General features: G+C 38.7%; 1 protein-coding gene and 1 pseudogene across 1 annotated transcript in view; one reads left to right on the top strand and one right to left on the bottom strand.

Moving 5' to 3' along the window:
* Window positions 1-14642, bottom strand: part of NCKAP5 (NCK associated protein 5) — an 847991-nt gene that overhangs the window by 416674 nt on the left and 416675 nt on the right. The window lies entirely within an intron of this gene.
* LOC103255925 lies at window positions 9988-12919 on the top strand (annotated as a pseudogene).

The following is a 14642-nucleotide window of genomic DNA, read 5'->3' on the forward strand; positions in this document are numbered from 1 at the left end:
GCCACTGCACTCCAGCCTGGGCGACAGAGTGAGACTCCAACTCAAAAAAAAAAAAAGAGAAATAACCCTCTCAAAAAGTGAGCAAAAGACATGAATAGACACTTCTCAATAGAAGACACACACACAACTAACAAATATATGAAAAAATATTCAACATCACTAATCATCAGAGAAATGCAAATTAAAACTACAATGACTTTTCTAATAATGGCTATTATTAGAAAGATAAAGAACAAAAGATGTTAGCATGGTTGTAGAGAAAAGGAAACACTCATCCACTGTTGTTGGGATTCCATAGGTTAGGTCAATCCCTATGCAAAACAGTATGGAGATTTCTCAAAGAACTGAAAACTTAGTTACCATTTGAACCAGAAATCTCACTACTAGGGATCTGCCCAAAAGAAAAGAAATGTGTGTGTGTGTGTGTGTGTGTGTGTGTGTGTGCGTGTGCGTGTGCGTGTGCGTGTGTGTGTGTGTGTGTGTGTGTAAAGATACCTGTACTCATATGTTCATTGCAACACTAATTCATAATAGCAAGATCATGGAACCAACCTGAGTGCTCACCAACAATTGACTGGATAAAGAAAATGTGGTATACACCTTGGAATATTATGTAGCTATAAATAGAATGAAATCATGTCCTTTTCAGCAACAAAAATGAAGCTGGAGATGATCATCCTAAGTGAACTAATGCAGAAACAGAAAACCAAACATTGCAAGTTTTCACTCATATGTGGGAGCTAAATGGTCACAAAGATGGAGATCCCAATAAGAGGTGGGAAGGGGAGTTAGGGTTTAGAAATTACCTATGGGGTACAATGTTCACTATCTGGGAAATGAGCCACCTGAGATAAAATCCCAACCACCACATAATATGTCCATGTAACAAACATGCATGTGTAGCCCTTGAATCTAAAATAAAGACCAAAAAAAAAGTTTCAAGAAGAGGGAAGATGGTTCCAGAGGGAAATCTGGAAATCTGGAACTTTGGAGATGGAGAAAGGGCAACAGAAATGGTAAGTATCTGGATAAATATATTATTTTTCTGCTCTTAAGTTTAAAAATATGCATGACTATTGAAAGAAAAAATAACAGTTTGATGGAGCTTTACAATGAAAGTACTATACATGTAATACATATATCAACTACAGCATAAAGGGGGTATGATATAAGAACCTATATGGTTAAAGATTTCTATGCTCAACTTAAAGTGGTAAATATCAAGTCTAAGTTGAACATGAAAAATTAAGCATGCATATGGTAATCTTTAGAAAGTCTATCCAAAGAAATAAATTTAAAAAACAATACATAACAAAAATTCCAAATCACCCAGAGAAGGCAGAGAAGGGAAAGAGGGTAGAACAAAACAGAAAACAAAAGACAGGAGAAAAACAGATCAAAAATAAAATAGAAGAACTAAATCCAAACATGTCAATAAGCACACTAAAATAAATGGTCTGAGCATAATAATAAAAGACAGAGATTGTGAGATTAGATAATAAAACCAAGATCCAACTGTAAGTTGTCTACTGAAATCCAGCATAGACGTAATGAAGTAAAATGTTTTAAAAAATGGAAAAATATAAATCATGTAGATACTAATCAAAAGATATTCGGACAAAGTTTGATGACCCAGAAATTCCACTATTAGGGATATACCCAGAAAATAAATCAATATATAAAAAAGATACCTGTTTATCCAAATTCAAAACACAATAAATTTTAAAATTTGAGAGAATTGGTGATGATTATACAACTTTATGTATCTATTAGTATAGTACATAAGTATACATAAAAAGTTGTGTGCATGTACATTTAAAAATAAATGTAAAAACCCATTTAGTGTCTTGCCTCTTTAATTTATTTTTATGTATGAGGGGGACCCCCCAAAAAAAAAACCAGAATTTTTTTTGGAGGGCAGGCCCCTTGTAGTACAGACGTCCCCTACTATGTAAGTGTTCTAGGAATCCATTTGCATCAGTGTACCAGCTAGCATTGTTGCGAGAGGCTGTGTTCAGCTCCAATGAAATTTTTTTGGAGATTCAACACATTTGTCCATTTCATGATGGGTGATTTACGAGGGCACCTGCTCACACCATGCTGAGTGTTAGCAGTTCTTGGCCAAAACAACATGACCCACATGCCTCAACCTCCCTATTCACCTGACCTCACCCTGAGTGACTATTTTTGTTTGTTTCCCTAGATGAAAAAAAGTTCTCAAAGGGAAATGTTTTGTCAGTGTGGAAGAGGTAAAACCAAAAATGGCGGAAGCACTAAAAGGCATAAAAATGGACAAATTCAAAAAATATTTTGAGCAGTGGAAAAAGCATCTCCATAGATGCATTACATCAAATGGAGAGTACTTTGAAGGTGACTGAAGTTTAAACATGTAAGAATCAATATACAATTTTTAATAAATAAATTTGGGAGTTTTTTTGGGTCCCTCTTGTACACTATATAGTCAGCCCTCCATATCCAAGGAATTTAACCAACCTTGGATTCTAAATACTTGCAGTATATTTTCATGAATATGGAAATAGTGGATACAGAGGGCCGACTGGGGGATTTGAGCATCTGAGAATTTTTGTATTTGTGGAAAGTCCAGGAACCAATTCCCCATGGATCCCAAGGGATGCCTGTATACAGTAAACTCCAAAGTATGAACTTCCTAAATAACATTTTTTTTAACAATCACATGATGATCAATCTTTCATAAAGGAAAGGACAAATGTTGATTTTTATTTTATTTATTTTTTGAGTTGGAGTCTCACTCTGTCACCCAGGCTGCAGTGCAGTGGCACACTCAAAGTCACTGCAGCCTCAACTTGCTGGGCTCAGGTGACCCTTCCACCTCAGCCTTCCAAGTAGCTGGAACTACAGGCATGCTTCACCATGCCCAATTAATTTTCTGACTTATTGTAGAGGTGCGGTCTCACCAAGTTGCCCATGCTGGTCTCAAGCCTGTGATCTCAAGCAATCCTTTCACTTCGGCCTCCCAAAGTGCTGGAATTATAAGCGTGAGCCACTGCACCTGGTCAAATGCTCATTTTTAAATTCAAAGTTTAATATTGCAATTCTAGCCACAGTTAGGAAGAGTGTTCAGCTGCTTTGAACAGAAACTCAATTACACAAATATTGTGATTGCTTTGCATTCCCTTAAAAAATCCTAGAGGTGGGCAATCCCAGGCTGCATAGACCACCTGGATGATAGTGGGCACATGATATCCTCAGAGTCTCAGGTTTACAAATTCTTGTAAGATAACCATGTTTAAAGTCAGGCTACTCATGGTTCATAGGATGACTACTTTGGTCATGTACATGGAAATAGAAGGAACAAGGGAACCAGAGAGAGCAAAAAGGTGTTTGTCACCTGAGTAAGCCCCAATAAAGAGTCTTTCTGGAAGTTCTATCAACAGCTTCCACCCTACATCCCACTGACCACCTTTTTTCTGCAGAGGAGGCTGGGAAATGTGCTTTTTAAAAGCTGCACTTATTGTCACTCTCAATAACATAGAGGTCTCGCTAAGTGGGGAGGAGAAAGAGATTGAGAATGACTACTGGGTAGGTAAATAGTAGTCTAGTTGTTTAGACAACTAGCCACAAATTTAGCTTTGCTTTCTGGAGAATCTTATTTTAGAAAAGAAATTCAAAGTCAGGAGAATTCAACATAAAAAACTAGACAGCACTGAATTACATTCATGTATTTATAAAACTAAATCTATGTTTGTAATGCTTTTGTGAAAGGCAATATGATACGACAGTTATTACAGACACAGATGTTTGAATATATACCAACATACATCCCACACCTCAAAACTATAGAATATCCTATCGCTGGGATTCTAAGATCAATATGTTTGAACTAAGTTCATTTGAAATTAACCACGAATGCAACTGCTTCCCCTTGTTGGATCAGAAAAAAAAAAAAAAAAGCAGAAAGATATGTGTTTTTAGGCTGATGCTCACTTCTTCATGTGAGGTGTTTGCTTGTTGACCCTGTTCCAGATGTTTAGATGCAAATGGTGGAAAAAGGTCATTTCACAACTTGACATGTTCCAAGTGGTGACTCTTCAAAAAGAATGTCTTTCTGGTAAAAGCTAGAAAAAGAAACTTCTCGCCGGGCTCGGTGGCTCAGCCTGTAATCCCGCGCCTTTGGGAGGCTGAGGTGAGTGGATTGCCTGAGCCCGCGGGTTCGAGACCCGCCTGGGCAGCGAGACCTCATCTTCTACAATAAATAAAAAAATCAGCCAGGTGTGGTAGCGCATGCCTGTAATTCCGGCTACTCGGAAGGCTGAGGCAGAAGGATTGCCAGAGCCCAGCAGGTCGAGGCTGCGGTGGCCGGGAGCTGCCACTGCACTCCAGTCTGGGCGACAGAGTGAGACTCCAACTCAAAAAAAAAAAAAAAAGGAAACTTCTCACAACTTACTGCTTTTTAGCATTTTATTTCCTGCCAACATGAAAAGAAGCCCTGATGATGGGACTAAACATTTTCTCGTAATGTAATTGTGTCCTTCGAAATGCAGTGGTGTAGAAAACACAGGGGAGGCAAAATTGAAAGGAAGAAAACTCTATCCAAGACTCGGCTTGCCGCTAACCAGCTATTAAAACTTATACAAGTTATTTCCCTTTTGTTTCTGCTACTCTGAACAAGCTTTTGCATATTTTAGATAAATTCTCAATTTCTTCATCCTTAAAATGAAGACTAGAGAGCAGTGATTTGTCCAAGGGTCAGGAACAGAAAATGAACCCAGAAATCCTGACTTTCAGGGCAGGACCTTTTCTATTTTTCTATCTCATCAACTTTATGATGTTTTTAAGTCTAAGAAACCCATAGTCTTCACCTGAATATCTACAGGTGCTGTGAAGAAAAACAAAGACTGAGAAGTAAGGTAAGAGACCAACATGCTTGTCCCAGGTCTGTTATGAATTAGCTATCGGACCTTAGACTCAGGTTGCTCAGCTGTAAAATGTGAGGGCTGTCCTAGACCAGGGAGAGCACTAATCCCCAAGTATATCTCATCCTGTACTTTGCCTCAAGGTAGGCAACGTTCTTGGATCACTTTTTTAGGAAATATAATCAATGCTTCCCAACTTTTCAAGATAGGACACACATAGAAAATGAAGATATTAGCATTCTACAGTGGCAAAAATGCAAGTGGATGCTTGAGGGTTCCAAGTGAATCTGCCAGGGTACCCTAGAGCCAAGGGGAAGTCAGTATCTCAGCACAATTGTAAATGCGCCTGCTGCACACTGGTTGGGAAGCTGGGGTTAAATGAAAGCTTAGATTTTTAATACATAATGCAGCACTCTGGAACCTGCAGTTCTGTGGTTCCTAACAGAGCCAGCTCTGGGTGTGGCAATTCCCCCAGGACCTCTGCTGCTGAGTGGTGGGCTGGGCTGAAAATGAAAGTTCTAACTGCTGATGAGAGTCAATACAGTGTGAGAGTTGGACCAAAGAGACACCTACCCTCACCAAGACAAAGGGAGTGAGATAGGCCTCACATCTATTTAGATCAATCACTCCTCCCATTTAGACCACTGGCTGTTCTTTTACCACTTTCCTCCCCTTTAAGCAGCCTTTGCTGTTCACTTCAAGGATGTTCTATCTGGGTAAAGATTTTGACCTAAGAAGCACTATAGGATGTTTTGGGCCTCTCAGCCCTAAGAGACAGCCTTGGTCTGGGCTTGATAGTACTTACAGGCTTAGATAAACTGTGCTCATGGAAAGGCACACAGATGACAAATAGAAACAACATGTTTTTCATATTTTATAAGGGATGAAAAAGAGAAGGAAGGCTTGGGATAATAATCTGAAAGAGCAAGGCTCTTAGTAGCTAGAAAGTTCAAAGCACTGGAATATTTCTATTTTCTGTCCCTAACTAAGCCAGCTTTTAGAAGAGAAAAGACACACAACAAAAACTCACTGACATCAGGGATTTATTCAGCAAGCCAATTTCCAGAGGCTATCCTGGAATCATTTTACATTCCGCTCAATATTCTGTATCTTCCACATTTATATCTTTTGTCCTATACAATGATAATTGATGGTCAGCATTACAGCCCCGAGGTCCTGCAACACACTGAATCATCAAAGGGAGATTCAATTATATTCATAAGACTGGATGCACCATAGCAGCAAAGGGGACTTGGAGATGGAGAAGGGTTGAAATAAAAAAATTTTCTAGTTAACCCTTAGTAGGCCAGAATTAAGTGACAAAGTTTCAGTTCTGGTAGATGGAGAAAGATGTTAATATTTCAATGTGTATAAAGATAGATGAACATTCATAATCTTATCGTCAACTTGGCAGCAATTTGAATGAGAGTTTCTACTTTTGCCCATCAGAAAGTCATCCTAAAGTTCTTTTCATGGAGCCATGCTTTATTAGTAGTAAATTTGCATAATTAAAAAGATTTCTTAGGGCTATTTTCACTTGATTACTTTAGAAAAATATGAACTACAGAAATACAGGGATGGACTTTCCCATCCCTGTATTTTGGGATCTGTCATAGATCTTTGGGAATTCTGTCACAGAAAATTTCAAAGTCATTATTAATATCTTGGTCAATATCCTTATTATGTTCTTTCAATTATATATATTTACACATTTCTAAGTTTCTTACATAATTTTTATAAGTACATTTTAGCGTATTTTTTACTTAATATTACATTTAAAGATCTTTCCATGCAAACAAAAATTTTTCTACAATATCCTGTTAATGGTTTTAAGATATTCTATCATATAGATATAGCAGAACTTAACTCCTCCTCATTGTTGAATATAAATTTTGTTACTGTTTTTTTCTTTCTGACAAACAATGTTGTAATTGACAATCTATAGTTCAGCCTTTGCTCACTTCCATAGAGACCCAACACATAGCACAATACCTGATACACTGTAGGATCATGGTGAATATACAGTAAATGAATTAATGATTTCCTCAGTTTACTTTCCAGAAAAGAACTAACTGATAGACTCAAGATCATAAACACATAATACTAAAGTGCCCCCGGAAATGTTGAACCAACTAATACTCCTGATAGTATAGTATGAGTGTACTCAGAATAAATATTATCTTTAAATAATAACCAGGTAATTACTTGATTATCAAGTTCAGAGTAATCATCAAAGCATTGGTGGGGAATGTTTTGAGTACATATCACTAAAACTCTGATATGATATTTTTTCCTTGGACTAGTAAATGTAACATATATCCCATATGATTTAATTGTTCTAAGTTATTTACCCTAAAGTTAAATAGCATACTCTAGATGAGAGTTTTCTCCTGTTCTTTAAATCAGGTACTGGCAAAATCTCACCTACTGTTTTGCAAATAAAGTTTTATTGGAACACAGACACACCCATTTGCTTGCATATCATCTACAGTTGCTTTTATGTTACAGTAACTGCATTATGAACAGTTGCCACAGAGAGTCTGTTCTGCAAAGTCTAAAATACTTATTATCTTATTTTTTACAAAAAAAAGTTTGTAGACCTCTTCTTTAAAAGAGCATTTTTTAAAAACTGAAATTAATGATACACCATAATAAATCAGCTAACAAGCATTTACTGAACACTGTGAGGCATGCTGACTACTCTTAAATAACATAAAATATAATTGTGGAGTCCAAGTAAATTCACATGTAAAAAATTAGTCTAAAAATGCATTGCAGTATTACAAGTCAAGTACTATAATGAAGTGTGCAAGTACTAAAGGATATCAGAGAAGGGAGGGGAAAAGTGGGATTAGAAAATGGCCAAAAGTCACTGAGAGACAGACTTGAATTAGAGCGATGAAAAAGGAGCTTGGGTTGACAAAGAAGAAAGAGAAGACTGTTCTGGAATCGAGAGCATCAGCAGAAGCAGCAAAGAGTGTGGAATTATCAGGTGGGAACTCCATCTAGAAAGGGGAAAGACTGGCACATTGGAATATAGGTGTTATGCAGTAGGGTATGAAATCAAAATGTATTTACGATCCATGTGTTTCAAAAGCATTCATTTTCTATTTAAAGGAGCTCTAAATTACATTTTTTTACTTTAGCAAAGAATCCTTCATAAAGCATATCTTTATTGTATAATCCTTTCCTATAGCTCAGATCATCTTTCATTCCCTCCCTTCTGATTCTAATTAGAAGGTTTACTTCTCCAAAAGCCTGAATCCTCATGCAAAAACTAAAATGAAAGATTAGAATGACTAGAAAGAAAATATGACCAGTATCTGAACACAATACACAAAGCACAAAAGAACAGGCAAACTGATTTCCATCATTTAATATTTGCCAAAGCTCCTTGTCTAACAATGCATTTTTCAAATCTGCTAAAAATACAGTATCTGTTTATTTTCTAGTCCCTTTCACTCAAGCTATCAAAAGTACCATTGTAAAATTAATGCCATTATTTTTTATTGTTGTTTATATACTCTAAAATTCAAGATACTTTTTGAAACTTGGGAAGAAAGACGTATTTATAGTATGGCAATTATGATTCAACTCATTTTTCTGTGAAGCACACCTCTATACACTGTCAGTGAGCAGAAATGGAAACAGCATTAAATATATTATTTCTCAATGCTTTGTATGTGTAGGTACAGGGATAAGGATGACTTTTTAGGGAAACATAGTAGCGTGGGAGAAACTTTTTAGAGAATGATTTCATAGTAGTTTTAAATGAAGGGAACCTTAATAAATAAAGATATCAAAAGTGTCACCATTAAATATTTTATCCCAATATAAAATATGGCAGGTGTTATTCTCAGCATACACAGATAAGGATTGTATCATTGCTTCAGCCCATTATCTTTGTATTGACATACATGTGGACTATGTGACCCATGCGCTGAAGTAATACTCACGTCAGTGTGACTCACAGAAGTAACATGCATAAGACTAAAGCAAGGCTTTTCACAGAAGGAGTTAAAGGATCACAGCATACTGAGTGTGTCAGAGTGACATCACTGGTGTTTTTTCAGCAAAAGAACATTTGCAAATAGATTGGAAGGGAATGGAGAAGAAGTACCCTGTTTACTCTCTCCATCTCCTCCTGACCTAGAACCTCCTCCCCATTTCCTGGGCTAATGGTAGGGTTTCCAACTTTCTTACTTTCTTCTGCCAAGTTCAAGCTCAGCTGGGAGTTCTCCTTGAAGAACAGTGGAGAGAGAGAGGGGACTTTCCTCCCTTGGAGTACCTGCTGGGTAGACAGACCCACCATCCTCCATAAGGCAAGAACTGTCCCTGGTGCCAGGTTATGGAAGTAGAAACGTTTTGAGCTAATGACTCCTGTGAGCCTCAATGGCCTACTGTTTAATTGTATAATTATAGACAGTTAAAAATGCATGACATGTAGTGGAGAGAAAATAGTTGGTGCTTTGGGAACCATTATGGATTACAGTTTTTGAAAAATTTAAAATGATGCAATATTTATATAGGCTCGGCTGCACTGAGTTATCATGCAAATGCTGCACCCTGCTCTGGGGCCAGTGTTCCTCCCCAGAGCCAAGAAAGGCAGATGAAAATCAGGAGAGATGCCACAATGTAAGTTTCTGTGCCTCAGTGATCCTCTCTGTAAACGGTTTTAAGAAAACCTAGTCAACAATGCTTTGATACTTATTTGATAGTTGCTCAGATGCACCTGTAAAAAAGAGACCTTTTTTCTTATGGCCACTTGCATATTAGGACAAAAAACAAAACAATACCAAAAAAAAAAAACCCCACTAAGCTAAAACTAAAAGAATCTTAGGTATTATCGAGGACAAAGCAAAGAATCTCAGGTATTCTCAGACATAGCTGCCTTGAAGGTTGATACACTCAGAGGCCTGCCCAGCACATGAGCAGTTGCAGTCATATTCTCCAAGTTTCAGTCCATGGACAGCAATGAAACCAGAATCACAAGGGACATGCTGGGATTGATGAGGAAGATGCCAACACAACAGTAAATGGGAAACTGCAATCATGTTCTCTGAGTTCCTGGTCCCTTCCCAGTGCTGCCTGGATGGCTTCTCCAAACTCCAACCCAATGCCAATGTTACTGCCAACATTGCCACTACTGCCACCTGTAGAAGAGTCAAGCTCAGTAGGAGAGCCACCCAGGGCCCTGTTGGGCAAAAGACTACAGCAGGAGCTAATAACCCTCATGATGTCTGGTAACAAAGAAATGTCTGTCTTTCCTGAATCAGACAGTCTTTTTATGTCAGTAGGAGCCATCCATGGAGCAGTTGGCACAGTATAAGAAGACCTGAGGTATAAGCTCTCCCTGAAGTTCTCTAGTGGTTACCCTTACAATTCGTCTACACAGAAGTTCCTTATGCTCTACCACCACCCCATTGTGGACACCTGAAGGACAAGTGATCTGCGCTCTATGATGTCAAGACTATCCTGCTCTCTTTATCCAAAGCCTGCTAGGATAACCCAGCATAGATAGCCTTTGAACATATATGCTGCTATGCTCTGGAAATATGCCACAACCTTTAAGAAGTACCTGCAAGAAACCTACTCCAAGCCAGGAACTCTGACTTGGGCTGCCCAGACTCTCCTTGTCTTGTCTTGTATGTATATAGTATGTATGTATGTATGTATCTTTAGATTATCTGTCCTTTCCTTGATTTCTATATGGGAATCAGTATCTTGAGCTGTGGTGTTATTTTTGTTTTGCTTCTGTTTTTTAAATTAAGTCTCTGGTGGTGTATATTAAATAAATACAGTGTGGTTGTTTCTTATTTAAAAAAATACAATAAAAAAGTAAATAGTTATATCACCAAACTTGACAACTGACAAAAACCTGGTGCTCAGGTAAAATATTATTAACTTAGGATCCTTGTACTTATGCCCTACAGAAACTAGTACTGATCCCCAGTTGTTTATAAACTGAGTTAAAAACAATGGATTGGCATGGATCACGTACTTCAGCAGACAAAAAGTTACCAGGGTGGTGGTAAATTCTAGCGACCAAGGGCTAGTCTGAATTCTTCAGGGAGCACAAAATGCAAAAAGTGCATCTGAGTGAGAAGGAAACTCTCAGTATTAATTCATTTACTCGTTCATTCTTTGTTCATTTCTTCCCTCACTCATTGAGTCACCAGTCTAAGGAGATCTCACTATGTGTCAAAATTTGTGCTAGGTGCTGGAGACACAGCAAGAAACTTTAATTTCGGTTCTAGGGATTCACAATCAATTGAGGAACAAAGGCAAAAGGACTTTTTTTTTTTCCCCTGACTATCGGAGATGTGTAAAAGAACAACTCTGGTGAGTTCAAAGAACCATGTGTAACTGCCTAGAGGAGTCAGAAATGACACCTAAGAGAATGTGACAATTGAGACCGTGTTTGAAGGATGAATAGGAGTTTCTGAGCACAGAAAATGGGGAGGGTGTCCCTGTCAGTGTTCAATAATGCGTAGAAGCTCGAAAGACCACAGAGCATTAGGGACCTAGCATGTCACCCAGGGTGGTTGGGTAAGATAGAAGTGAGGGGAGAGGATCATGGCTAGAGAAGTAGGCACATGCCTGGGAATGGGTTTTGAAGGTCATAGTAAAGAAAATGAAACATATCTGGAGTGAATGGTATATGGTTTTATCTTGGAACCTGGCATCACCACTTAGTGTAGTGATATCATAAAAATAGTCACTGTGTACACAGAAAATATGTACCTGGAAGAGACAAAATGTCATGGATAGTGAGAGTTAGATGTAGACCTGTTTTCAAATCTGGGTTCTCTTTACTGTCTATGTGACCTGGAACAAGTTGCTGAAACTGGCATAATCTCAATCTCCTCATGGTAAGTTATGAATAACATGTATTGGTGGGGTTTACCTCAAGAATAAAAAGGGATATAAAGAGTAAACGATTAGCAACGTGTCTTTACTAGGCTCTGAATCCTGTTCTTGGCTTATCAACCTGAAACACATCTAAATACAAGGGGGACCTCCCAGAAAAAAGACCAAATTATCTTTTTGGATGGTGGACCCCTTGTAGTACATTCAGAATTTGTTCCTCTGGGTCAAATGATCAACCAAAGGTTTTGTTTGTTTGTGGGTTTTTTTTTTTGGTTTTTTGTTTTGAGTTGGAGTCTCACTCTGTTGCCCAGACTGGAGTGCAGTGGCCACTCTCGGTCACCGCAGCCTCGACCTGCTGGGATCCAGCGATCCTTCCGCCTCAGCCTTCCCAGTAGCCGGAATTACAGGCACGCGCTACCACGCCCAGCTGATTTTTTGATTTATTGTAGAGATGAGGTCTCACTGCCTAGGCGGGTCTCGAACCCGCGGGCTCAAGCAATCCTCTCACCTCAGCCTCCTAAAGGCGCGGGATTACAGGCTGAGGCACCAAGCCCGGCCTGTTTGTTTTTTTTTAAGTCAAGGTCTCACTCTGTCACCCAGGCTAGAGTGCAAGGGGAAAATTACAGCTCACTGCAGCCTTAACTTCCTAGGCTCAGGCATTCTCCCACCTTGGCCTTTTGAATAGCTGGGACTACAGACATATACCTCCATGCCTGACTAATTTTTTTAATTTTTTATAGTGATGATGTCTTGCAACGTTGCCCAGGCTGGTTTCAAACGACTGGGCTCAAGCAATCCTCTCTCTTCAGCCTCCCAGAATGCTGGGATTACAGGTATGAGCTACTGCACCCAGCTACCAAAGTATTTATCTGGAATTTTTGAGAAGGTTGTGTCACAATTTGCGAAAGAAACATCCCAAGTTATGGCAAACAGGTGACTGGTTCTTCCACCATGACGATGCACCCACCCACACTACCCTGAGTGTTCAGCAGTTTTTGACCAAAAGTGGCAGGACCCCTGTTTCCCACCCTCCCAATCACTGGATGCTGTGCTGAGTGACTTTTTTTGTTTCCCCAGGTAAAAAAAAAGTCATCAAAGAGAAACATTTTGCTGATGTGGAAAAGGTAGAACTAAAAGAATGGCAGAAGCACTAAAAGGCATCAAAGTTGATAAGTTCACTGTTTCAAGCAGTGCAAAAAAAATCTCAATAGGTATATTGCATCAACTGAGAGTACTTTGAAGGTGACTAAAGTTTAAACATGTAAGAATAAATACACAATTTTTAATAAATGAATTCCAGATTTTTGGGGTCCCCTCTAATAGTGTCTGACTCAAAATATTGGTTTCCAATGTATAATCTCACCTCTACCCTTCAGCTGAAATAAATACATACATAAGTTTTTCCACCCTTGCAAGCCACCTCTTTCAAGACTTAACAGCCACCATTCATGACCTGACCATCAGCACATATAACATCCCATATACTTAGCCACCACCCTCAGGCATTTGTGTATAAGTTCTCACAAGTTTCAAACATTTCTCATGCACATAAACTTCATCTCTGTAAACAGAGGAGATCATCCAATCTTGACTATTCATAATACACTTAAATATAATCTTGACTGATGACAGGGGTTCACAAAATTTTGATATAAAAGGCCAGATGTTATTTTAAGCTTTGTGGCCTACATAGCTGTTGTATATTCTTCTTCTTTTTTTCCCCCAACAACTCTCTAAAACTGTAGAAGCCATTTCTTAGCTAGTTGACCATACAAAAACAAGCAAGGGTAGAAAAGATGGAAGAAGGGCCGATTTGGCCTACAGACTACTGTCTGCTCACGCTTGAATTAGGATAATGACATAACAGTATCTGATAGAGCTCACAATGGCACTGCTTCAGAGGAGCCAAGTGCTAACAAAACAGTACTGCAGAGAGGTCCCACGAGTATGTGAGGCTCCCTTAATGAGCTCCAGGCACCCTCTACTGTCAACAACATTTTAGAGATGATACAGCATTTAATAGAATTACAAAGCAGTATAGTCTAGGATGCCTTTCTTTTTTTGGTTTTCTAAATTTTAAAAAGAGAGAAATTTTATATCAATAAGACAATATTTTTAAAAACACCGAATAAGATATATAGCCACACACAAACACATATACATATAAACAGAAACTACACATGATTTTTTAACAACACTTATCTCTGAGTGATGAGAGTCATATGAGGGAGTTTACATTTTTGTTTTATACAGTTAGAGCTTTGGGTGGTATCAACAAAACTACCTATTCCTTCTTGTCTGGTCTTGAAATCAACTGAAAGAGATAATGTCAGGTAAATGCAGAATCAAATGTGACCTTTGTGACTGATGAAGCAGTTATGGGCATACATCACGGGTCCCCCAACAACTTCATCATAGGTTTCCATTCATTGGCCCACCACTGGACAACTGCAGGCCTTCCCTACAGGGGCACAGCAGAGGGAAGATGAGAACAGACAGACTTCAATGTCAGATGACCTAGATGTCATTCCCTTCCCTGGGAAGAAATAGATGAGAAAGGTTAAAAAGGCTAAAAGTGACATTTTATTGGTAAATAGTGTCCCCTAACATGCACTGATATGCCACAGGTAGGAACCAACCAGAAAGTATGTGAACTTCAAAGAGATTGGACAATCAGCACCTGCTACCAGAACCTTCTCTCAGTATTTTCTAGTTAGAGAATTGTTACCTCTGTGTGACTTTGGGTCAATCACTTCTCAGCTCTGGCTCAAGGTCTTTGCCAGAGACCAGCTCCAGCTGGGTTCAGGGTACCCCAAAGGTGGAGACGGCGTCGGCGATTGGGTGGAAGAAGAAAGAGAGAAAGAGAGAGAGAGAGAG

Source organism: Carlito syrichta, unplaced genomic scaffold (assembly GCF_000164805.1).
Source record: "Carlito syrichta isolate Samal-C Ts95f unplaced genomic scaffold, Tarsius_syrichta-2.0.1 Scaffold288729, whole genome shotgun sequence".
In the NCBI taxonomy this organism is placed as follows: domain Eukaryota; kingdom Metazoa; phylum Chordata; class Mammalia; order Primates; family Tarsiidae; genus Carlito; species Carlito syrichta.